A 27534-nucleotide genomic window follows, 5' to 3' on the forward strand; every position below is an offset into this window, starting at 1 on the left:
GTGTCCTGCTTGAACGCAAAACAGTTTGTGCATGGTAATATCAAACATGACCTGTGCAGCCTCTCAAATTGTAATACGGCTAATGTCGTATACGCAATTTGGTGTCCATGCGACCTGATTTACATCAGTCAAACGACACAAAAAATTAAGATACGACTTGGACAACACAGAAGATGAATACGTTGCCAAACTGAAAACGCACCCTTAGTGGCACATTATCAACAGTTTAATCATGGTCCCGGAGATATGCGCTGGCAGGTTATAGAGGTAGTTAAAATCCCTGAAAGAGGTGGGAGCATCTCTAATATCTTGAACAGAACTGAGTGTCCGTGGATGCTCCGTTGTAATAGCATCAATCAAGGCCTCAACTCTCTGGAGGAGTTCCATTCGATTGTAACTAGCTGAGCTCTTTACTTGACAATCTGCTGGGAATACTGCACTCTGTATCTATTCTGTAACATTTGATAGCATATTCTCTGTGTAGATATGTTTTAGAGAATGAATCTTCAATGTATTACCTTGAAATTGGAAATTACATCCATGAAGGCACAACATCAAGTACTGACGAGAGCTGAGGTGAACCAGGACATGATAGTAAGTGTCCTGTAGATCGAGGGTGCACAAGAAATGGCCCAGGAGCACCAACAGAATCACTCGCTGAAGAGTCACAATCTGGAAGGGCAGATGAACCACAAACTTGTTCAGAGCGTTCAATTTGAGGACCAGTTGGAACCCCCCAGTCACTTTGGGAACCAAACAAATCAGGGAGTAAAACCCCCTCCCCACTTCCAAAGAAGGAATGGCCTGATTCGCCTCATTCCTCGAGAGAGACTTGACCCCTACTGACAACTCTGACCGCCAAGCCTGAGAGGATGGCCAAGGAGTCAGAAGAATTCCTGAAATTCAATGGTAGGAAGAAAAACATCCTATGTAATATTAGGTCCCTCTCAAAACACACGGCAGAGGTCTGGGAGATGATCTCTTCCAAACAACCCGAGGTGTGCTATCTCACAGAAACATGGCTCAAACCACATTGCACTCCGGCCATAACTCTTACTATCCCTTGCAATTACAAAATACTGAGACTGGACCGCCCTCTGAAAACTGGCAGTGGAATTGCTGTGGTGTATAAAGAAGAACTGAGAGTTACGATTTTAGAGGAACTTAGTTCCCCTGACATTGAAATTCTGATTTTTAAAATACAGTCATCCCCTAAAGAAAACTATAGAGGCGCCCTAGTCTATAGGCCACCTGGTCCTTACAAGAATTTTACTAATAACTTAGTTGAACTACTTGCCCCACACATCAATAATGATAGTGAGTTCACATTAGTTGGAGATTTCAATGTCCACAGTGAGAAACCAGACTGTAATGAGGCGCAATCACTAATAACAGACCTATCATCCTTAGGTTTGACACTGAAGAATAATGGACCCACCCATCAGGCTGGTCATAGTTTAGACTTAATTTTTTCCAATGTTCAGACGATTTCGTGCCCGCCTGCTACTCAGGTGAGTTGGACTGACCATTTCATTGTGGAATTTATTACCCCTTTTCAAGCACCCAACCTCACACACCCCAGCACCTTACCTTGCATCCGTAGACAGTGGCATAAAGTCACTAACTCTACTTTTAGAGAAAATTTTAACCTCCCTGTTCTACGACCCTCGGATGATATTGCAACAGCTCTTAAGAAATTCGAAGGTGAAACTAGGAAAGTTATAGATATAATTGCCCCATTAAATCTTTTTAAATCTAGGCCAGCCAAAAAGCAAGAAGTTTGGTTCTCTGATCATCTAAGAACTCTCAAACAAGGAGCTAGGAAATTAGAAAAAAGATGGAGAACATCCCATCTCCTAGAGGATAAGAATAAATACTGGAGCGCACTATCCTCTTATCATAAAGCGATACGTTGTGCGCGGAAAGCACATATTGCTACCCAAATCCAAGAGGCTGGAAACTCACCTACAGTTCTCTTCCAAATACTACAAACATTTGCTAAAACCACAGCATGTGAAGCTCCTGACATGTCATCCCAACAGCTGTGTGATGAAATTTCATGTTTCTTCACTAATAAAATCGATAAAATTTATGATAAAATACTATGCACGAATCAGGCTTCATTGACTAATATGGCACCCCACCTTAATCTCACAGATTTTATATCGGACTCACAATCTCTGGACAGCTTTCCACCTATTTCGCTTCAAGAAACATCCAACCTTATAAAACAGATCAAAAGTGGGAGTCCAGAGGATGCCATCGCTGCTAGATTAATGCCCACATTGGATGAACAACTAAGTCCAATGATCACGGATTTAGTAAACCTCTCACTCACCTCAGGCATTGTTCCCAAGAAATGGAAGCGAGCACTTGTCAGACCCATAAGGAAAAACACCACCTTACCATGGTCCGACCTGACAAATCTAAGACCTATCTCCCTATTACCTTTCTTGGGGAAAGTTATAGAAAAACATGTCAATCGCCACCTATCCGGACATATTGAACAAGTACAAGCCCTGGATGAATCCCAATCAGGATTCCGCCCCAAATACAGTACAGAATCCACCTTACTGTCTGTTACTGATGATCTCCACGCCTACCAGGACAAGGGCCTTTCAGTCATCTTGGTTCTACTAGATCTATCGGCAGCGTTCGACACCGTGTCTCATTCCATCCTGACTCAACGGTTGGTGAGCGCTGGCCTTAAGAACAAAGCACTTGAATGGTTAAAGAGTTTCCTAGCTGATCGCACCCAGAGAGTCACCATGGGTGCATATCGCTCGGCGGAAATTGAGATTTCTAAGGGGGTGCCACAGGGCTCATGTCTGAGCCCCACGCTTTTTAATATCTATGTGGCACCCCTGGCAGGAGTGTTGCGTAGATACAGCTTTGTCCCCGTATTTTACACAGATGATACGCAGCTCCTTTTCCCCTTCAAAACTCTTTCCACTGAGGTTAGGACTCTTTCTCGTCAGGCATGAAAGAAGTGGCAAAATGGATGTCTATCAACTATCTCCAATGTAACGTCAGCAAAACGGAGATCATGTTATTTGGCGAGGCTAAGATACTATGGACTCCGGAATGGTGGCCATCAGAGCTAGGAGCAGTCCCTGAACCTAAACAGGTCGTGAAGAATTTGGGAATTCGGCTCGATCACGACCTGTCACTAAAACAACATACCAGCTATATTTCAGGGATATGCTTCCACACCATCGGCTTGCTCCGCAAAGTCTTTCCACTCCTACCTAACTCAGTAAGAAAAACTCTCGTTCAAGTACTGATCCTGAGTCGGATCGAATATTGTAACGGTTTGTTACTCTCTGCCAACGAAGGAGTGCTGGATAAGCTACAAGTCATTCAGAACACGGCAGCTCGCCTTGTTCTGAATGCCCCCCCAAGAACTGCCTCCAAACCCCTCCTTAAACAATTACATTGGCTCCCGGTTAGACAAAAGGCAAAATTTAAAATATGCTGCCTGATCCATAAGTGTTTGAACGGACAGGGACCCATCTATCTTGAGCGGAGATTTGTTCCTTATGTTCCAGCACGATCCCTCAGATCAAGCAACAATCTCCTCCTTGTGGTCCCCCATGTCAAAAGGGTCAGACATGGAGGTAGAGCTCTGTCTATCATGGGTCCCAAGCTGTTGAACAAATTACCCCTGGCTTTAAGACAATGCAAAGAGCACCTAACAGTCCGTAAACTTCTAAAAACTATCTTATTCAAAAATGAAATCTAATTCCATCCCTACATTATGTCTGCTGATTTACCGGTCAAAAAGCGCAGAGATACTCCTGGCGGAGTGATTCAAGCGCTATATAAACCCACAAATAAATAAATAAATAAATACAGAGGATGATCCTAAAATTCGATTCAATACCCCTGACCAACAATGTCCAGAACCCACACTTTGGAACAGGACTGCAGCCATGCTGGTAGAAAGAATTGCAGCCGCCCCCTACCAATAATCCGGGGTCCGCAGCCATATAGTCAGGAATGAGGTTTTGAAGGAGGAGGAGTTGGCCTTCCTTTCCCGACCAGAAGAGAACATGCCATGGCCCCTGGAAAACTGCAGATGAGAAGGAGGGTGAAAAAAGACTTTGGTTTGGAATAAGGAGTCATAGCGGAGGGCTTCTTAAAGGAAGAAGAGGGCCTTTTCTCCTTAAACAAGTTTTGTAATTTGCCCTCCGACTCCTCCCCAAACATCATAGTTCCCTGAAAAGGCAAGTACAATGTTCAAGCCTTCTGAGCAGAACCAGTTTTCCAGTCCCTCAACACCAGATTATGGTGGGCTGCCACACCTGCACCACGGGAAAGGGTCAAATCCCTCACCACATCGAAGGACATATTCAAAAGGAATGCCACGTGCTGCTCGATGTGCTGTAAAAGCCGAGAGCAGTCAGATGTATCATCCATTGACTTATACAGAGCCTTGATATCTTAGATCAGGGACTGAGCCACGTAAGTGCCACAAATACCAGCCCATAAGGCCAGATGAGACCCAGAGTACACCTTCCGTACGCAAGCATCCACCTTTATATCCAATGGATCTTTAATTACTGCATCCTCAGCCATGGAACAATCGGAAAAGAACCCGGCAGTTCCTTGGACATTGAAGCAGATAAAGTTTAGCCATTAACCTTGAAAACATAATATGATCTGGATCCTTCCATTCCCTCCTCAGAACTTCATGGATGTAGGGATGGACGGGCACATCCACCGCAGCCGAACCCTGAAACTGCTGCAGCAATGAACCACTAGACATGCTGGGTGCTTCATCATCCGGAAAACCCAGGTTAGCTCTGACATGTTTCAATAAGTCAGGTAACATATCCTTGTCAATATATTTACCTTGATGCTCAGCACTTCCCATCCATTCTTCCTCTGAATCAGAAGACTGAAAGGAATGAACAGGAAGGTGGAACTTGGAACGAGGCCCCCACATTTCACACAGAGATTCCTTGATCAATCTCTTGATCCGAGCATCATCCCCTCCCTACTGCATTTAACTGCACTGGAGAAGGGGAGGAAGAAAAGTCTAAAGATGAGTGTTCCACATGCTTACGCTTCCTGGTATGCTTTTCCATGCCAGCACTAGGATGCCTGGGGTGGATCCACCAAACAGCCACCAACCCAGCAAAGTAATGAAAGTGCCCGGGTCAGAGGGAGAGTTGCCGCAGGAACACCAAAACACCTATGCAGGGAACACCAGGACCAACCCAGTCAAGTGTAAAAATGAACTCAAGCCGATTTCAGCAGGCAGCCAGCAGGACCGAACTGCAGGGACATCAATCCAGCCACGAGAGACTACCACATTCGTAAATCACTGCATCCAAGAAATATCCAACAAACGCTATGCAGTACTTTTATGCTGGTTCAAAATGCAGCCTCGCTGAGGACTGGTACACCTTTGCTTGACTTCCTGGCTTGTCTTCCCACCGGAAGACAGACAGCAAGACCTGGAAAGTAATCCAGGAACATTTCTTGTCTCGCAAGAACCGATGCGGGAGGCAACCCAGGAGGCCCGGTCCTGAACTCCCTTACAGTGTTGGAAGCAACACCCCGGAGGAAGGAATTCACTGTTCTCCTAAAAAAAAAACAGCAGGAAAGAAGGCGGTAACGCTCCCACCGCCTGGCAATGGAAGATGTAATTATCGAGGAGCTCCCCAACTCCTGCACCTGGTTCCAGTCTGTCGGAAGACAGAAAAAAAGAACAGGAGGAATGCTAGGATAGGTACATATTTGTACTCCCTGGGGGATGGGCTGGGGTAGGTCCAGCATTCCTTCAATCTTTTTTTCTGTTGGTGAGACAGGTACTATCTCACTTTTTCATGAATGAGACGGGGATAGGAGGGACCTGGGGGTAATAGCATGTTAGTTCAAGCTTCAGATACATATTTGAGTTATGACACAATTAGTTATTGGCAAAAGTGTACATCTGAAGTTAGAAAATATTCTGAATCAAAGACAGTGCCTAGATGTTTGGCATTCACAAATGAAGTAGAAAGACTAACTTAGGAGAAGACAGAGATGTGTGAACATCAGCAACAAATGTGTCAATCAAGACCACAATTTTGGTGGCACTGAGACTCATTTCCCATAGTTTCTGTTCCCGCCACGACAAACTGCGAATAATTGATAACTCTCATAGGCACCAGCAGCAATTTAAGGGTTAACCAACATACAATTTTAAGCAGAGCAAAAAAGAGAGGCCTTCATTTTATGAGTGGCGCCTTAAGCATTTATAGGCCCTTAAGCAGAGCTTTGAGATAATCTCCAGCTGAACATACTTTTGGGCCACTTTTCATGGAAATAGATTTTGTTTAAATGGATTCGAACCATTATCTAAAATGGAAGAAAGGCACTTCAAATTATTCCTGCTTTAGCCATTCAAGCGCAAAACACCTTATCACAGCATGAACTCTGATGCCGCCACATGTGTGTTTTGTGTGAGTTCTGTCCCTTTCTGGTTATGTTCCTATCAGCGTTATCTCTCCATGGGGCTGCATTTCTGTCATTCGTAGGAGTTCTCCCTCCGTCTCTCTGAGCCTGGAAGCCTTCATTTCCTGCCTGTCTACAGAGAGATTCTAAATGAATGTTACAAATTCTTTTCAATAGGAAAATGTCATTTATATTTCCGTTTGCAGCTGCACTGAAGCAATAGTTCCTTGTAATACTGTTGTAGAAGCCATGTGCTCACCTACACAATGGAGGCGCTGTCACTCTGGACAAATTAGCTTTCAATTAATGTTCTCAATACGTTGGGAAAAAAACAAGCAATACGTTAACAGTGACAGCACATAAACGCTGTGCAAACTACACCTGATATGAATCAGTAATCAGTAATCTGCAATGTGGGCCATTTTACACTCCAGAGGAGGGGAGAGGTATTACATTCAGACATTAGCATATTAGCATACTAGACCTTAAAGCAGACTGTAGACTTAGAGCAGTAATGCCTGAGAACCGACACTGCTCCCCTTCAAAAGAGTAATGAAAGAACTCATTATGCTGATCTGCTTCAACACCCCATCCCCATCAGGGTTAGCAAGCGCTACGTACATGCAAACCTTTTCCCCTTCTCTATCTCTCCACTGTCCTTCTCAAACCAAATAACTGACTACCATATCCACCACTCTCATATTTTCACTAAACAAATTCACTACTAATCCTTTCTGGGTCCTGAAGTAGTGTGCTACTCGCTGAAAAAAAACACTTCAACCCCCGCCCCCCCCTCCCCCCTCGACAGGGAGCAAGCGCTATATAAATGCAAACCTTTTTTCCCTTCTTTATCCCTCCACTATCCTTCTCACTCCAAATAATCTGACTACCATATCCACCACTCAAATTACTTTCATATTTCACTATACTAATTCACCACTAATCATTTATGGGTTCCAAAGTAGCGTTCTACTTGCCGGACAAGCACTTCAACACCCCATCAGTGGTAGCAAGCGCTATCTAAATGCCAACCTTTTTCCTTTCTCTATCTCTCCACTATCCTTCACAATCCAAATAACTGACTACAATTTCCACAACTCAAATACTTTCATATACTTACTGTTCTAATTCACCACTAATAATTTCTGGGTTAAAAAGTAGCCTGCTGCTGACCTAAAAAAGCGCTTAAACACCCCATCACGGGTACCAAGCCCTATATAAATGCAAAGCTTTTATCCTCTTCTATCCCTCCGGTATCATTCTCAATCCAAATAACTGACTAACATATCCACCACTGAATTTACTTTAATATTTTCACTCTACTAATTCACCACTAATCCTTTATGGGTTCCCGAGTAGTGTGCTACTCACCGAAAAAGCGCTTCACCACCAGGTCAGGGGGTAGTGTGCGCTAAATAAATGCAATTACAATATATAACAATACAGCTGCATTTTGTGTATATCTTTAAATATACAAAATCGGGACATTTTGGGAAATGCTACTTTTAATAAGTAGAATTCACACGAATGCAATTGTGAATGCTGTCCATAAATGTATTACAGTGGCGTTGCTAAAAGCAAATAGCAGTCTGGCTCGAAATGAATTGCTTTGTGGCAGCCATCTCCTCTTCCCCGGCTTGATTTCGCTTTTTTCTCCACAATCTCTTGTGTTTCCAACGGCCTGTATCTGAGCCCGGCTGTACATGATCACATTTATTCCCCCGTGATGGCATATTTACAGCTGCTGTGACAGCCAGCGACATATCAGCTGCAGAGAGTTCAAGTGAAAGGTGAAACAGCTTTGATTCCGCTCCAAAAAAGAGGTTACCACAATGCGGAGTTATTTTCCCCAAAGAAAATATATGAATCTTTTTAAGGCTTGTTAAACACATCATTAATTCGAGCACCGAGCCAGGAAATGCCATAATAAGGGTATAAAAACGAATTGAAAAATACTTAAAATGGAATAAATGTTACATTAGCTAGATACAGGGTGACACAAAGGGACGTGACCAGCACAACGTGAGACTATCAGTGGGAGTGCACTGATTCACACGCATCCAAGTAGTGGGCAGCCTTTTTTTGTGCTACGTGTGATTTTACCACTGCCTAATGACATATAATTTTGCATAGATTGAGCGGTAGAGCACATACGCAGAGTGAGGCCATTTCACACGTCTACACGCTTAGACATTTGGGCAAGGTTTACTTATGCCAGCGCTTGCTTAATTACCCTTTGCAAAACACACATCATAATGTATGTGCATAAGCAGAAGATTTTCGCATAGATTCGTTCTTTTTTCCATAATCTACATTTTTCTTGCCCAGTCAATGCCGTCATTACTGAACTGTAGGATTAGGTAGATTGTTGCTCTATGCAATCCAAGCATCAGACTATAGGGGAGTGACGTGAGTTCAAACTTGCTAATCAGAAGGATAAGTAAGGATGAGTGAAAACAGATTTGCCTTTGGGTTTCTTGCCCCATCTTTGGAAGCTCGACTTAAACAGTAAGGTACCCTTCAAAGAAATGTGTCTACAGTGTTTGTGTATGAAGCCATCCTCAATAGGACAGTTAAACAAAGAAGGGAAATGTGCAATCAATATTTTAGTAGAAAAAATATATCTGTAATTAATCTAATCTAATAAAACTATGGCAAAAGGTATTTTATGTAAGTCCACGAGAAGGGTAGAAATAATGAAAGAAAACAAAGATTCCTGGGTTATGATTATGTACATATAATTAAGCTTGCCTGATCTACAAGTGAATCTGGCTAGCCAGATGACGAGGCTATGGTCCATCAAATATGATATTGTCACACTTAAAAACTTATTTGGCAGTTAATTCCACTCACAGGGTCTAGTCAAAGAGGGTATCCAATGAGGTAACCTCAAAGCTAGATATCTGCAACCTGATGGTTCAGAGAGAGCACTTTCCAAGAATGAAATAGCTCTGAGGGGTACCACACTGGTTTTGAATCTGAAGAGTTTGCAACTTTCTTAGTAGGACACTTCTAGGCCTCATGATATTCCAAACCCGCAAAATTGGTCCCGACTATTTTATTTTATAAAGAGCATATTACCTAGATGTTCCAATACCTCCACATTGAAAAATGTAATACATTTTATTTTTCTAGTTGCGATTTTTTGTGTATTTAGGTCTTGGACCAGTTAACTCACTCCATACTAGGAGAGTTTTAGAATATGCTCTGAATATTTCATTAGTTACTTAGAAATTTTCCAGATAGGCATCATGTTTTTGCTGTGTTGCCTCAGGCAACTTGGGCTCACCAGGCAGGCTTGATTACAGGGCAGTTATTTATTGTTTATGTACCTCTGTTGAGAAGGCTGCTTCCATAACCCTGGTACAATCCTTTGTAGGCAGCAACTCAATGTTATTGTCAGGAAAACCTTTGAATTTATATAGATGGCAAGAGTGGATTCTTCTTCTGACGTAAAAGTAGAAATTATTTATTTTATTTTTTCTTCTAGGTCAGATCCGAGGAACATTGGGCTCTATATAGGTTCTTAAAAGGTACAGGATACCATACCACCCATAGTTACTCTGAATTCCAGCTGTTACATTTGTGTCCCACTCCCCCTTCTCAGCAGTGTGACAGAGTTAAAGTTATGTGAAATGAGTCTCATAGCAGAGGAAACTTTTCACAATGCTCACTGTAAAACCCAAGAAGATGAAAGTCCCTCTTGTTTCATTAACACTCTTCTGAACCAGCAAAAGCTTCCCTCGTGGAGTAGAGCAGTTATTTTACCACAAAGTAATTTCCTCACAACTCTGGGAAACAAGTCAGGGGCTTTCTGTGGCCGAGATAGAAGACTGAGGTGGAGACCAATGCTTAGTAGAGCAGAGGGAGAAAACCAATCATCTCGCATTCCCAGTTATAGGCAGATTCGGTGAATCTCCTTAGTAGCGTTACAGTGAACAGGAGCGTTGACATACCCTAAAAATAAATTAACTGGCATCTCGCTCCAATCCATTAGCCTTTAATTCACCTCTTGCTAGACAAAGAGTAAAATATTAACCTTCACATCATTTCAATAGACTGTGAACTGATTATTAACATGATTCTGACGCACGTTTTGACCTAAATGACATAAATCGTTGACATACTCTCTTAATTATTACATCCCCGCCTAAAGAACAGAATGTGTAGCAAATTTCCCACGTGGTTTAATTCTCAGTGCCTGGATTTAAAAAAGAAAAAGAAAAGCATTTTTCTAAGTTGCATGTTACACACACACATGTCTTTTGGACATTTGTGTGTGTAACATCTGTGTAATTTGACATTTCAGGGGTGTTACAGGGTGTCCTTTGGACACCCCTGCACCTTTGAAATCGCAATCTCATTTGCGATTAGCTAATTGCTAATCGCAAATAAGGAATGACTCCCCATGCATTCCTATGGGCCTGTAGGGCCCATAGGAATAAATGGGGAGTTATTCCTTATTTGCGATTAGCAATTAGCTTATCGCAAATAAGGAATCTGTAGGAATCGCAAAAAATATTGCTATTCCTACAAGAATACCGTTTTGCGAGTCTGGAATAGCGATTCCTTATGAATCGCTATTTCAGACTCGCAAAACTTCACAATGATGAATCTGGCCGTTAGTAACAAATGACAAATGGCAAGAGTAGCTTCGGCAAAAAAGCAGAATATTCCACTTCAATAAGGAATTATATTATGAAGCGGACTGAGATGAGATGCTAGCAGTATCAGTTACAAAGGATACAACAAAACTTTGGAAATTGGTCCAAAACGGAACTAACAAGGATAGTATTGCACCAAACTCCATAATCCCAGAAGATGTATAGGTTAGACATGTATGAGCTAAACATGAGAGCAAAAACGTGTCAGCCCTCCCTTCCCCCACTGGGATTGGCTTATATCTGATGAGGAAGCACAACCCAATCTAGAAAAAAACGGCGATAAAATAGGCCATAGCCTCCCTCAATTTATCAAGGACAACTTATCAGCAATGATTGTAAATACAAATATCGACTGGGGGTCATTTTTTTCCATGTGCCACTCAGAGCTTTCATGAGCTCTGGCCATTTCCCGGTAAGCTGGACAAGGGCGATAATTAATATTAAAAATAATGATTATTATTATTTTACAGAAAAAGGACCGCACAGATCCCAAAAAGTTCCACCGAATTAGTCTAATAGACATGGGGGTTAAAATATTTGCTAAAGTAGTACTACAGTATCTGAAGGACTGGTTCATCACCAATGATTTAATCCCAGTTGAGCAAGGTGGTTTTTAAAAAGAGCACTCACCTATTGAGCAGTGTTTGAGTGTCTGGGCAATGAGATGAAAGGCAATAGAAACACGAGGGGACCTATTTTTCTGTTTTGTTGATTGTTGATCAGCTTTTGATTTGGTTAAAAGGGGGTACTGTTGGGAAAATGAATGGCAAGAATATTCACAGAAGCCTACTAGCTCTGTTAAAGGAACTACATCAATGGAATTGGGCCAAGGTAAAGCTAGATAAAAACAGAGCTGCCTCAAAAAATCCCAATTAAGCACTTCTTTGGACAGGGGTGTGCTCTTAACCCCACTTTGTTTTTACTTTATCTGGCTAATTTGCCTGAGACCTTACAGAAACGCATTAGTTTTCACCAAAGATGGGGAGGACTCCTGATGGCCGACCGCACTGGGAGCAGCACCAACACCCACCGACCACGCACGCAACCTAGGGTTCATCCTCGACTCAACACTCTCCATGACCAAGCAAGTCAAAGCCCTCTTGTCCTCCTGCTTCAACACCCTATGCATGCTCCGCAAGATCTACAGGTGGATCCCCACCGAAAATAGAAGGACGGTCACCCAGGCCCTCGTCAGCAACAGTCTAGACTACGGTAATGTCCTCTACGCAGGAGCCTCGGCCAAACTCCTGTAACGACTACAACACATACAGAATGCTTCGCACACTTGATCCTCGACATCCCTCAGTGCAGCCACATCACAACCCACCTGAAAGACCTGCACTTGCTTCCTGTCAACAAGATCACCCTCAAGCTCCTCACCCAACACACAAAGCACTCCACAACACCAGACCGACATACCTCAACAGACGACTCACCTTCTACACCCCGAACCGCCAGCTCCGCTCCGCCCACCTCGACCTCGTCACGTCCCTTGCATCCGAAGATCGATCCCCGACGGCAGATCGTTCTCCCACCTCGCCGCCAAAACCTGGAACACCCTCCCCATCCTCCTACGGCAGACCCAGGACCTACTTACCTTCAGAAGGCTACTCAAGACCTGGCTATTCGAGCAGTAGCAGCACTCCCCTCTCCACCTCAGCAAACTGAGCACCTCACGGGTGAGTAGTGTGCTTTACAAATGCTATGATTGATTGCTTGATTGATTATGGAAACCAATATTCTGCCTACTATACAATGATGATCTCATCATCTTGGAGGTGACGTAAGTAGGGCTTCAAAGAAAATTACAAGTATTCAATGACTATTGTAGAGCAAATCTTTTATTAATAAATATTAAAAACTATATCCTGGTAATATGAAGAAAAATCAAGCATTTTAAGTGTTGTATAGGGAAAATGATGCCATAAATAATTAAGTGGCTCCAAAACAAATGTTTCAATACTTTGACAGGTGGAAATTTGTCAGAGTGATCGACCCTAGACAAAGGATGCAAAGAAGCTTCTTACGAGTTAGGATCACTGTTGTAATTTTGAAAATTATAAAAGTGATGTCCCTCGGTTTCTGACTAAAAAGGAATTAAAGGAAAGGATTGTCATGGAATCAAATGTTAGAGATCTGAGATACCTCAGCAAAAAGCTGTTTGGCTAGCATACAAATAAATTCAGGTTGATATACACGGCGTCTTCCTGTCTCATGAGCCTGCCGAACCCTGTGATCAGGAGAGCATTACTTCAATTTTGTATAGGCCTAAATCCTGCATATGTATTTTAAATTTAGGGGAAAGGCCTGATGGATGGAGATAGTTTAAATTAGATGCTCTAGTGTTCATTTTGAATTAATTGTTATATTTTATCACAGTAAGTCATAACTTTTTAAAATCTTTTCTTGTGAAATATGAAGAAGTCCTCTTGAAATTAAGGGCCACATGCATCAAGGTATTTAGGAATCGCAAACGGCGCGATTCGGTAAAATCGTCCGTTTGCGATTCCTAAATACCTTTTTAGTATGCATCATGCATTTTTGGAAAAATCGCTATTTTTAGCGAATTCCAAAAATGCGATTGCTCTTAAGGAATCGCAAATTTGCGATTCCTTAAAAGCAATGCATGATTAATTTTAAAATTGCGAATTGGCAATTAGGGGGGGCAAATTACCACGAGGGTGAACCTCGTGGTAATTTGCGAAAAAGGTGTAAAATGCTCAAATTAGCATTTAAAACACTCTCATGTTACAGACACACATGCTCTTAGGACATGTGTTTGTGAAACATCCATTTAAAAATCCATTTCAGGGGTGCAGGGGGGGTCCTTTGGACCCCCCCTGCACCCATGGAATGCATTAACATTTTGCAAATTCCAATTTGCAAATTCGCAATTCCCATTGATTCCTATGGGCCTTTCGGCCCATAGGAATCAATGGGAAGGTTTTCCTTAATTGCGATTCGCAAAATGTGAATCGCAATTAAGGAAAATTAAGAATTTGCAAAAATATTTGCGAATTAATCATGCATTGCCGTTTGCGATTTCTAAATTGCGATTCCTTAATTTTCGCAATTTAGGAATCACAAACGGGTGCAATGATGCATGTGCCCCTAAATAGCTATTGGATGAGGTCTTGCTGAAGCTGTTGCTTTTAGGAGGAAATTAAAATCTTTCATCTGCCGAGTTCCTCTTGTTTAATTTAGAGTTTGACAGACAGAGTACTCCATTGCAAACAAGAGAGAGTACCCTGACTATCAAACCCTTGGTCTGGCCGTTTGATTTAGAGACAGTAGATCTTGCGTTTTCCCCCAACGAAGTCCCTAGAAGAAGATCATTAAACTGCCTGCCATATTTTTGGTGGAAGGTTTAATGCCTTTTTTCCCCTCTGCATCACTAACAGGAAAAATCTGGGGTTGATAGACAAAAAAACAATAATGACCCCCACACCATGGAAGAGAACTCCTAGGATTGGGGGGTCATACATTGTTGTATTTTAGAAACACACTTCTGCTTTAGGAGTTCGTTTCTGGAAAACCAAAAAAACCTTTTAAACATTTGTGACTGGAATCAAAACTGACAGTGGCAATCCACAAAGCTTTTTTGTATATTGAAGAGAATCGCTGTGATGGTTGTTCCTTTCAATGTACAGAGATGACAGCTGGGCAGATAGTAATCTCTAAATTTGATGCATGGAAGTCCATCAAGACGGCAAATGTTATGCCCTCTGCCACCTTGAGGGATGGAATATAATCTGTCAAATTCAAAGTAAGGTTCTTCATCTCCTTTTTGGAGCTCACAGTCCTTCAGCTGGTCAAACCTGCAATCTGCATCTGACTAATTCCTCCCAAAGTCAGACACCTTTGCTACGAGGTCCCTCAAAGCTCCAGAGATCTTGGAGGTCTATACATTTTCTAAGTCACAACTTTTCGAACATAGTGGATCACCTGCTCTTCCTTTTCCCTAAGGCTCGCAGGACCTCAAGAACAGAACTTCGGGACCAGGACTCACTGCTGCAGATGCCTCCAGCAGGATCCTGTCCAGGCCCAGTTGTAAATGATTAATTAACTACTTCAGGAAAAATGTCTCTGGCATCTGAAAAAAATGTAGCTATACTAGACACCGGCTAAATTAACTTTGCAGTTGAGTTCTCAGTCTTGGGTACATATAAGAGAAGGTCCACACCCTCAGGCCTCTTCCCAGGTCACACTTTGAAGATTCAATCTTCTTATGCTCTTTCACAGGTCCAGACAGTATTCTTTTGAGTTGGTGGTGAGGTGGAATTTTTGTAGGATTCTCTAGAGAGTGGGTGGGGGTTACATCTGGGCACTCCATAACCACCATGCACAAAGGTCTCAATGGCAAACTTTTCCTCTATTGCAGCTCATCCTTTGCCTTACTGAAAACGATCCCACAGTGCAGTATTCTCGGTTAAATCTAAACTGGCCAAACTGTTCTGTCCTTGGAGGTGGCTGGGGTTCCAGCCAGGATTTTGTGTAGCATAAATGAGCAGCCTCCTCCTAGGCAACCACAACAAACTGGTTCTATGACCAGCTCCCCCTCCCACTGGATTTGTACCATGCTGCATACTGTTAGCCTTGGTATCAAAGGGTTTCTTTTCCCCAGGTCTCCCTTTACTCCTAACTATGAATGAGTAAGCCTCACACTAGTCCCTTCAAGTTGATGAAGTTCCTAAATAATCCCCATCTGACCTGATGCCTCACACCCAGGTCTTCCTGCTAAAAGGGTTTATATAGGTCATTAAAGGAACACACTGCCAGGGTCAGCTGCTGATACGCTAGTAATAATTATCCTACTTCAGTTTCAGACAGGTCTAACTTATTAAAAGTTACTTTTTCTGTTTGTTTATAAAACCAAATCTGAATTCACTTTTGGTTTGAATTTTTTATAAATATAAAGTACAGTGGTAGAATCACTTATGTATCCCAAACCAATATAGTTAAAAAAAAAGTCTTTTATTTCTACCTTGTTTTTTCTCAGAAAATCGATTACATCTGTTTGCATTGAAAATAGCTGTTAGGGCAAGTCACTGTAGGAACAGACCAAAATAAAATTCTTAAACATTCCCCTTTTAGATTCCAGGTACCTTACTTGTGGGCAACAATGCCCCCTTAGGGTGGCTTATTCAGTATTTAAAAGTAGTACTCATTATAGTCAAAAAGGGTTATTTAGACAAGTTTGCCTGCAGGTGTAAAATAAGCCAGGGCTACGTGGAGGGCCACAGAGTTGATAACAAACTCTGTGGCACTCCGTGTAGGTCCACTACGACACCTGCCTCCCACCCGTCCTATTATTAACAATTGCTAAGGCTTAAAAAAATTACTTTTAAGCACCTTACCTTATCTGCGGCATCTGCGGCATACCTGGCGGGCCTCCTCCTCTCTTCATCGCGTTTGTGGTAAATACTGCACATGCGCAGGCACCCGCGCATGCACATTTCTTGCAAGAAATGCGCATGCGTGAGCAGCCGCGCATGCACAGTTTTCCCTGCAAACAAGATAAAGAGAGGATGATGCCAGCTGGGGACACCGCAGACTCCGCAGATAAGGTAAGGTGCTTTAAAGGTATTTTTTAAAACTTTAGAAATTGTTAATAATATGGCAGGTGGGAGGCAGGGCAGGCCATTGCCGCTCTACCCCAAAGTGTGCAGGCTTTTGCCTACTCCATGTTCTCAGCGGAATCTGGAGTAGGCAAAACTCTGCACACTCCGCGGGTGGAACTGAGTTCTCCGCCCACAGTGAGTGTAAAAGCTGCAATAGTCAGTCTGCACAAGTAGGACTAAAACCATGGTTTTCTCTGTCAGCCTAGTGATCTAGTGGATGACACTGTATGTGCTTCTGTCCACAAGCAACATTTAACTTTCCATGTATAAAATGTAAGATGGCTGTAAGAAACAATGATTTTAATTGAGAAGGTCGAGGTCCCACCTCAAAAAGATTAAGCGCCAACAGTGGTTATCTGGTTGAGCTTAATCAGGACAAAGCTAAAAGTTAAGAACAACCACGATGGAGCACAGGTTGGATAAAAGGAACAGGTCTGTTCCAAAGGAAAATGTTACCTTCGGATTTAGTCTCTGGAATGGAAGTAAAAATTCCTCAGTAGACGTCGGACAAGGCAGAAGGCTGTGGCTGAAGGGGACCACATGTTGTCAAATAGCTGCTGGATGATGTCTCTGTGAAGCCGTCGACATTTGGTGGAAATTTGAATATCATTGCCAGAGAATTTTCATCTCTGGCCCGATAGTTTTCGTGCCTTCACTCTGTGAAGATTTCTATCTTTGGATTTAGTCACTTTTTTGAGCTTGGATTCTTCCAGTTGGGCAAGATTGCATGGTGTAGCGGAAGAAGGCTCCATGAGGTCGGACACCCTCTCTGGGAAGTCCCGTTGGATCAAATTTTCTTCTGCAGAGAAGAATCTAAGCCACATGCCACTGGAGTCAAGCTAGCCTGGCTGATGAGGGGTGAAACACCGAAACAGGGTCCAGGATGCTTGTTTCCGGTCCTGCGAGGGCCTGACCCGGCAGTCCGAGCTGTACTGTTCCCATGGAGAACAGGGTCAAGACTGATTTGCATATGGCTGGGTAGCAAAAAAACAATGAATTTAAGCCCAGATCTCTGTACTTGGTGAATTTTTGACATTGTTCAACATTCTGTCCAGCAACTGTTCTTTTTGCAGAGAAGATTGTAGCGGGAGCAACCTGAATGTTTAGTGCAGTGCTAATGCACCTTCGTCTGATCGGCTTGGCAGGTTGGTCCAGGTCCACCTTCTGTTCTAAGAGCAAAAAGTTAATGTACACTTTGACACCAAACAAGGGTCCTGGACCTTGGGAACAGCACTTGTGGGTCAAGACTCACTCCAGCAGATGCAACCAGCAGGGTTCAGGGCAGTTCTAGTTGGAACAGGTCAGTCGGAATGTTGTAGAAAATACTTTTGAAAGCTTATTGTGTCCATGTACCTCAACAGGAGGTCAGTCAACTTATCCTTGGCGTTACGTCTGTAGTCCTAGGTTCAAGGCATGCAGATCCAGTCATCCTTCAGGATCTTCAGGCAGAAGGGCAGTCCTTCTTCACAGGTCTAAGAGTGCTCTGAGAGTGGACTGGGGATGCCACATTTTCTATACATTAAACATTTTCTTATCATAACCCATCTGATGGATTGGGATGGAGCTGTATAAAGGTCAAGAAGAGTGCTTCTTCTTTTGCAATTGTCTATAAGAGTGTGACCTATCAAATACTAAAAATATAAAATTTGCCAGGCGACCTTCAATGTGTACACTGTGGTAAATCCTTTTCAATAGCTTCTAGATGAAAACCGTAAAAAGAATAATGCATTTAAACCAAGAACAAGACCATAGTAGGAGCCCATTAACACCTTCCTGGATTACTGCAGGTCACTTAAGGTCAATCTCCCAGTTAAGTTGATTGAGAAAAACAGCGGCTATCTTAAGTGAACACTTGAAAATATGTGAACTCTCAACCAAAGTCCAAAACTTTTATCTGCTCACAACCCAGAACTACATCCATTTCGAAGTTTACCTCATTTTGTATATGTACCTTTCTAGCTTAGCCTCAGCTTGTCTGACAAGGAAACCTGATTAGTACAATTTGATTTGGGCCCTTCGTACTATGGGAGCTGTCCCCAGAAGGCACTTGAGGCCATATGTGCATAGTGACCGAATAGCTGTTACCAAACAACAAATCTTTGCGAATCGCTATTAGGTCATCACTAATCGGTATGTACGTAATGAATCACAAAAAGAAATAGTAATTTCAGTATTTTGAAAGTCGCATTTAGCAATTTCCTAAATAGTGACCGGAATTGCAAATATCAACCATCGCATTTGGCATATAGTGATGAAATCAGTAGCAGGAAATAGGACTCCGTTTGAAGGTAGAGGAACTTGAAATACTCACTGAGAATTTGTTGAGCATCATGACCATCATCTTGACAAGTCATCTCTGACAGTGCCTGAGGTCCAGAAGAAAATTATCTTGACGGGGATGCAGGAGAAGATCATTTCAATTGGAGTGTTCCAGAGGTCAAATGAGGAGATTAGGAAGAGATGGTACAACCTCAGATCTCGTACCAAGACAAAGGGGGCAAGCCATCTGTGTAAGGCAAGAGAAGCAGGATGAGCCCCCCCTCCCATCAATCAACCACCAACTGCCATAGAGGAAATTGTGCAAAGCAACCTGGAGTTAGAAGCCATCAGTGGTTTTGGTGCAATTGATACCTAAGACCTTCCATGAGCTTCACAAGATAAGTCAAAAATAGAATTGTAATAAATAAACAATGTATGTGGAGGGTGTCGGTCAGACAAAAACATATTGCTAACACATAGTAATGCAGCACATTAAAAAGATTTAAGTCCAGATCTTAGATATACAATTTTAATATTCCATGTATTTTCAAAGGGCATCATGGGAGAAAGAGTGTTAAAAAATACCAATAAATAGAAGGGAAAAAGAAAAAACTTTGGTCGATGTTAAAAATGTATTCAAAGTACAACCAAGTACAAATCATTACATCTCAATCTATTTTGTTACATAAAATTTACGTTCAGACAGTGACCACTCAGAAGGGGAATGTCAGGAAGATACAACTTGCATGTAGTTGACCCCAATAATAGTGACAGCCAGGCCAGTCAAATACTTGCTGCAAATTTAAGTCCTGCAGCCATAGAGCAGAGAGACACAGATTAGGAAGGGAGTGAGGACATCACACTAACTTCTGAATAGCAACTTGTAGTGAGGCCACGCCAACTGCGGGGGAGATATTGACTTGGCACTTGCCGTCCTCCCTAGACTAATTCACAGTCCCCTGTTGCAAATGTGATAAGTCCAGAAAACCAACAGCTCTTTGGAGGGTTGTAAAACTCTATGCTCAGAGTTCAGCATCTGCAACAGAAGCCGATCAAAATGATTAATCATAAATTGATAACCCTAGGTAAAACCATCACAGCTTGGTTTAAAAATGTCATAAGTACCCTAGCTGCCAATCAGATGCCAATGCCAATCTCACTAATGCCATCAAGACCTTATGTCAGGAACTGCAATATGAAATCATCCAGCATAAGTGTAATGAGCGCCATACATCATCCCGCATTGAAGGTTTAAGTTGTGCCACCAATTGCTTTACACAGGCCACAACCACAGTCAGTTTACAGGTGGAAATGGGGCATTACAGTGCGGATTTGGCAAGAGGACTACTACAGATGACCAGTCCTATAGCGACAATGCAAACAACTAGCATCAACAATAGCACACAGATCGGTGTGGGAGAAAGTGAGATCCAATCAAGTAAATTAGCAGCATCTCAGCTACAGGCAGGGTGAATTTGCAGTGAAGATAGAGTCACAGTGTTGCTGCTAAAATCGTTAGAGCAAAAATAAAATGTCAGTTGCAACAAATGCAAGCCTTAGGAAGAACTGTTTCATCAAAACTGCATAAAATTGAATATCATTATGTTTCTCACAACAGTCTGGAAAGAGAAGCATCTTTTCAGATATACATTACTTTACCTGAAAATAATGGTATATTTAGTTATACAACCTACAATGGCTCTTTCTAGTTCTCTATGTAACACTGAATGCATTTACATACCTAATGTGAAAATAATGATTGCTTATATCAACACGTCTCAAACGCCCATTTGCAGCTTGAGTTTCTTCAAGTGTGGGAGGTGGTGGGACTGGTTCTTCTTCCTCATCTCAGTCAGATTCTGACACAGTAACAGTTACTCCTTTCTTTTTTGCAATATTGTGCAGAATAACACATGTTGCCACACTTTTGCAACTTATTTCTGGAAAGTATTGCAGGGCATAACCGCTCTAATGCAGACATCTATAGCGACTTTTAAGTAGTCCAAAAGTATGTTCTATGATGTCTAGGGTGCTACGGTGTGCTGCACTGTAACAACCTTCAGTGGGACTAGTGGGGGACAGATATGGTGACATTATCCATGGCAGTAAGTCATATGCGCTATCACCTATAAACAAACAAAATGTATTTAGCTACCATATTACAGTGACAGTAAAACTCTTTTATATAATTATATGTATATTTCCCAATAAATATACATCATTAAAATCTCCTCTTTGTAGCCTTGTGTAAATACCACTATGTTGGAACATAAAAGCGTTGTGGGTGATCCCTGGCAAGAATGTCTGTTATAACATTTTTGGCATGAATACCCAATATCAGAAGACAATGACTTGAGGACAGTTGGCAATCCTATAAAGTTCTATTTTGTTGGTTTGCAATTCCTGTGCATTTCTGGGGGAATATATATATATATATATATATATATATATATATATATATATATATATATATATATATATATATATATATATATATATATATATATATATATATATATATATATTCCCCCAGAAATGCACAGGAATTGCATATATATATGTCTCAATGTGCATTCACAGAAATGCACACAAAAATGAGAAAGGCACTCTGTGACACACCACCAGCTCCTGCAATCACACACTGATGTCTACCAGAGGCTAAGAAATGCTAACTATATTGCACCTGCACAGGAGTGGGATAGAACGTACTGCACAAGGTGTGCCCCTCAAGCTATGAGCCCAGGATAACAGCTCTACTTAGCCTGTACTTCCAATATATTTCTTCCTCAGTTTGGCAAATAGTATATACCTCTGTCTAAAGATGCTCTCCTTTCTTCTCCTCCTCTGCAATTCAGCCAGAATTCGCATTCTCCTTGCCTTCACATTCAGAGCAGCCATTTTGAAAACTGTTCATGAATTCTGGGCCAGCCTTTGTAGTTTGCTCATAGTTACCGTTTGGTTTGAGTTGGTGGTTAATTGCATGTGCAAAATGGTGTTGTCAGGGACTTTTCTGTATTTGTGAATGCGATGAACATAAGAACAGCGATTCACTACTAATGATTTCTTAACCCCTTCGATGCTCATGATGAGCTCACCTCTCGTGTGCTCATGACGTCATGAACAATGGGGAAAATCAGTTGTCAGCACAGGAGGGGAATCTGCTTAGCAGCCAAGGTGTTAACAGCAAGCCTCTATTTGGAGTCGGTAACTTACTGAATCATCAATCATTCACATTGCTAAATTTACAGCTGAGAATGTGTTGCTTACGCACCAAAATTGTGTTTTTACAAACATTTTGTACATATGGGCCTTGGTCTCAAAGAAAAGCAGCTGCATCTCTATGTCGAATCTAATTTTATGAAACGTGCTTTCCAATTTTAATATAATTTCGGAACAATTTTGAGAACATGGTTTGGTCACATTTTATAGTAAAGTTACCCTTAATATGGCTTTTTGTTAGAGAGTGACATTAATGTGTTTGACAAGCCTCCAACATATTCATATAGTTTCTTTGGGACGGCTTCTCTACTTTTTAGTAAACTGTTTTGGAACTGAGCAAGAGCTCTTTCACCTATCAGATGTAGTTTCTACAGCTAATATGTTGCTGTCTTTCGGAGAAGTCATAGATGTGTCATTGCAGGGAATACATGTGATTATGTACAGAATGACCCAGAAGAAATTGTTGAGAAAATGTGAAAATTAAGGCATGATAACCAGCTCAGAGCAAATCATTTAGGTTAATTCTGCAATTTTATAAAATATATTTATTGACACCCCTTTACCTGGAATATATCTGAAGTCAATAATAAAAATCAGATTACAAATATTTAATAGCTGCGTTATTACACCAAAATCACAACACAAAAGTACTCCTTAATACCTGATTTAAAACTGCAGGATCCCTACTTAAAGGTAGATTGATTTCCAATTAATTATGGCTCAGATTACATTGGTTAATTTAGCTTCCCAGTGTGGAAGAGGCTAAATAACAGACCCTCTATAATAAACCATCATACACTGAATTCTTTAGATTGAAGTATAAAGCAACTTCTAGACAGTGACCTAGGCATCAATACTTGAACATCTACCTTAGGCATGAGTTTTAATACTGCTTAGTCAAATTATCTAAGTTCCAAACCCCAATATTAAGAGTTTCAGAAATCCCAATGTTAGTCTTGGTAAATTAATTAAATGATTGATTTCAAACCAGTTCATGCTAAACCTCGTTTTAAGGCAGACAACACTACTCTACCAAAATGCTACATTTTGAATGGCCTCTGGCTGGTCGATATCTACCTAGGAGATTCATTGCCTGGAGCTGAGACATGCCTCATCACGTTCACGAAAGACATACCACTACGGCGTGTTCCCGTAGCAGCTGCCTGTGAAGGTCATCGAGTTCTAATAAAGAATTAAATTGCTAACCTAGCTTGTGGAATGTACTGGTACTGAGACATATGGTGCTCGACAAGACAGATTTAGAATTTCTCACCTTCCTGAATAGACGGCCATATATGTACATGAAAATGGTTCTCATTTCTGCTACTAAAGTTATAGAAATTAATGGAAGCTTTATAAACATTTGTTTTTCCATGAATTTGTCATATATAACTTAAGGATTTCTAGACTGTGAAAGGTTATATAAACTGTATATTCTGAAACCGTTGTGACAGTTGCAACAGTTTTCTAGAAAATGTTACTCATTGTTCAGATAAGCATATATAGCTAGAGCATGTTGTGTTAAAAAATGGGTTATTAATTGTATCTTTTATTAGGCAGTCAGTCATCAGTAAAATTTTATTTCGGTTATTTTTCAAACCATGAAAGTGCATATACAATATAAAATTCTTATGTCACAGAAAGATGTAAACACTTGTCATGTAAAGTGCCAAAGTGAAAAAATATATGCTTTCTTCCACAAAGTAAGGTCAAGACAGAAAATAGGAATATAAATGATACAAAGTTCACAATGAGTCATTACTGTTCCAGACAATTTCTCAGTTTAACAGTCAGTTTTAAAAATTCCTTAATTTGGAGGATACTGTCACTATGCAGAAGTTGTAAATACATTAGCGCCGGTCTGATTTGTATAAAATTTAGTTTTTTAAAAAGTGTTACCAGGTAGCGCTTGCGTGGGAATTCATAAAACTTACATAAAAATATAAAATGCAGCATATCCTGCGGAGACTTTCCGTCGCAGCCGCAGGGTGCTGCCAATTTATTAAAAATGTCTGTTTTTGGTCTGATCAGCAGATGATGGAAGAGATTTAGCCTAAACCTCGTTAGGAGAAATTTTTCATGGGAGGTCCAAGAGCCAGTCAGGTACGGTTCTATGGTTTCACAAGTTTTCAGCATGGCAAATTTCCTCACGCTTTGTTTCTGAAGCTCCACATCCTTCCTCTGGATCCTCCTATCCAGAAGGAAGGCCCGTTTAATGAGCTCCAGGTCCCCTTTTACAATTTGGCTTGGGTGTTCAAACAGATCTAGACAACCAAGCCTAGCAAAGTTAGATTTCAGATATTTCAACCAAGAGGTACACATTGCCTTATCCTGGCTCAGAAAGTCCCTCACAATCAAATGCGTTAGTGGTATATCCTGGTTCAACCACAATTTTAGCCAGCAGATCAAGGGACGTACCGAAAACAAGTCACTTAGATATTGCGTCCCTAACTTTTCATGTGCAGCAAGATTGGGGGTGCCTACCGGTACATACAGGAGACGCTTCAGAAAAGAGTTCTCAGCAATCTGCAGGTGCTCACCACCAACATACCCCCAGATTTCACTCCCATAGATGGCAGTTGCCACTGACTTTGCATTATACAATTTCAGCATGGCACAGATAGGTTTTTTCCCCAATTTGGCAGCAAAATTAAAAATGGAAGCATTAACCCTCACAAGTTCTCCTTTCTTTTTTGCAAGGCCCAATTAAGTTTGGTATCAAAGAGAATCCCAAGGTAGGAGAACGTTTTTGTTAAAGGGATTACAGCTTCATCAGTTTTAAAGGTGAAGGTCCTTCTTGGTTGCTGGCCTACTTGCATGACAAATGATTTTGAATTATTAACCAAAAGATCTCTATCTGTCATGAACAATTTAAAAGCATTTAGGAGAGATTGGAGTCCCTTCTCAGTTCTCGAAATTAACACCGCATCATCTGCGTACAGGAGTATAGGAATTCCCGCCTTCCGACTCTCGAGAAATCTGCCGGCACATTCTGAAGCATGTTATCTAGCTCATTGATATAAAAATTAAAAAGGAAGGGGGCCAAGATACATCCTTGGCGTACACCCTTTCCAATGTTAAAATTATTCGTTACACTCAGATCTTGGGAGTATCTCACGTTAGCTCTGGTGTTGTTAAGCAGATCAGCCAAGAAACCAACCAGACCACTATCTACCCCCTTCTCCCTCATGGACTGCCACAGCTTTCCCCTGTTAACACAGTGGAAAGCTGAGGACAAATCCATGAAGGCGAGATGGATGGTGCCCCTTTGCACTACAGTGTACTTGCTTAATATTAAAAAGAGATTCAGGCACTGGGTTATTGTGGAGCGACCACTACAGAATCCATACTGAGAAATTAACATAATGTTTTTTTCCTCTGCCCATTCAGATAGTCTCTGCAATACCATTCTTCCTACAATTTTGACCATGGAGTCTATTAGTGAAATGGGTCTGTAACAATGTGGACTACCTTTGTCCCCTTTCTTAAAGACCGGGACAATTGTAGAAACACCCCATGATTGCGGACAACCATCTTTCACAGCAGTGTTAAATACAGACTCTAGTATGGGTGCCCAGAAGTTAGGCTCCGACTTAAATAAGTCCGGCGGGATCCCATCAGGCCCTGGGGCTTTCCCAGCTGTTAGTCCAACAATGCCCTTGATAACCTCACCTCTATTAAAACTAATCATTTCACCACCACTGACTGAAGGGGCAGTATTATGAGACTCATCCAGCGAGCAGCAATACAATTTTTTAAAATGTTCTTCCCAGTCCTCCTTAGGTATGTGGCATTCTAATCCGTCACCCTTCTCCTGGGCCAGGAAAGGTTTCCTCATCACTACCCAGAAACTGGTGCTACATTGCAGAGTATTGGGATCAAGAATCTCACTCCAAGCTTCTTCCCTAAGGGATTCCTTGTCTCTGGCAATAATAGTTTTATAATTCTTCCGGCATAGCTGTACTTTTGCCTCTATTCTTGGTTTAGAAGCCAGTGCTAATCTTAAATTTCTGGCTGCTTTTGAGCATTCATGATTAAACCATTTAGGTCCCTTGATCTCCAGCTTCTTAACAGGGGCTGACAGCATCTTTGAAACCTTTACTATTAGATTTTGAAAAGCACTAAGGACATTATTTGGCTGTGCGCCTTCTTGCATACAGACCATGATCTCATCTGCACAAGCGATTTCAATCTCTTTGTACAGCAGGTCTGGGGTGATCTTGGACCATCTTAATCGCCGTCTCCCATCTGTCGTGCTCACCCTACCTGTAGTGTGATTTAACCCTTCTTTAACTAACCATGGGCCCCTCATATGTACAGTGAGTGGATTGTGATCGCTAAATTCACTGTCATCAACAATGAAGGAATCCACAAAGGACTGCATTGATGATGTTAAAAATACATAATCAATGAAGGTTCCCTTCCCATGATCCTTGAAGGTCGGTGTCTCAAAGAGCATAGTAGGGTCCATCAGTGCCATTGTCGCTGTTAAGTCCAGATCATTGAGCATATCATTTAAATGATCCCCCTCAGTTGTATGTTCAAGGTGAAAGCCCTCGGACTGCGCACAGTGCAGGTCCCTAATACATTTAAAGAGGGGGTCCCCACAGGGATGAACATTAAAATCCCCCATGATCAAGAGATTATGCGAGCAGTCCCTCATTGAACTGCTAATAAAAGCATTCAGTGCTACTATCTGGCTAAGGGCTGAACAAGAATTGATAGCATTATAAAAATTGACCACACCGGCCATGCAGTTTGCCCCCAATAAAACTAGGCCGATAATACCAGTATTACATGTTGGGACTCTACGTACTTTGCTGGATAGTGCAACAGAAACAAATGTGACCATTCCCCCCTTGGGTCTGCCCCTACTAGTTGCTGTTGCAGAGGCATAAAAAGCCTTATACTCTTCGAGAAAATGGTTGCATTCAATAGATCAAGTCTCCTGCAGGCATATGATTTGGTACTCCTTAATATACCTGATCCAGTTACAGTCCTCCATCTTAGTGCCCAGGCCCGCAATATTCCATGAGATTACATTATTCTGCCTCGTTTTTACGCAAGTTATCTCTGTGCATCCCACTTCCTCCAGTCAATCATTTCTCTGACCCACAGGTTCCTCACGTCAATCACATGACTCTAGACCTGAAAGTATGTCATATCTATTCTGTGTTGCAATGTTAAACCCATTCCCACACTGATTACCAACATTGTACAAGTATGCTCCGTTAGTGGTCGGTGGCTGATTAGGAGTAAATCGTTTAAGAGACCCGGAATTCAGTGGGGCTTTAATCAAGTGGGTATAAAAGTAAACGAGAGGGCAT

At 41.7% G+C, this 27534-nt stretch overlaps 1 protein-coding gene and 1 pseudogene across 2 annotated transcripts in view; one reads left to right on the forward strand and one right to left on the reverse strand.

The window, feature by feature from the left end:
* Nucleotides 1-27534, forward strand: part of TAFA2 (TAFA chemokine like family member 2) — a 1199141-nt gene that overhangs the window by 959298 nt on the left and 212309 nt on the right. The gene's annotated exons all lie outside the window — the stretch shown is intronic.
* Nucleotides 4571-27212, reverse strand: LOC147751210 (uncharacterized; annotated as a pseudogene).

Source organism: Lissotriton vulgaris, chromosome 1_1 (genome assembly GCF_964263255.1).
Source record: "Lissotriton vulgaris chromosome 1_1, aLisVul1.2, whole genome shotgun sequence".
NCBI lineage: Eukaryota > Metazoa > Chordata > Amphibia > Caudata > Salamandridae > Lissotriton > Lissotriton vulgaris.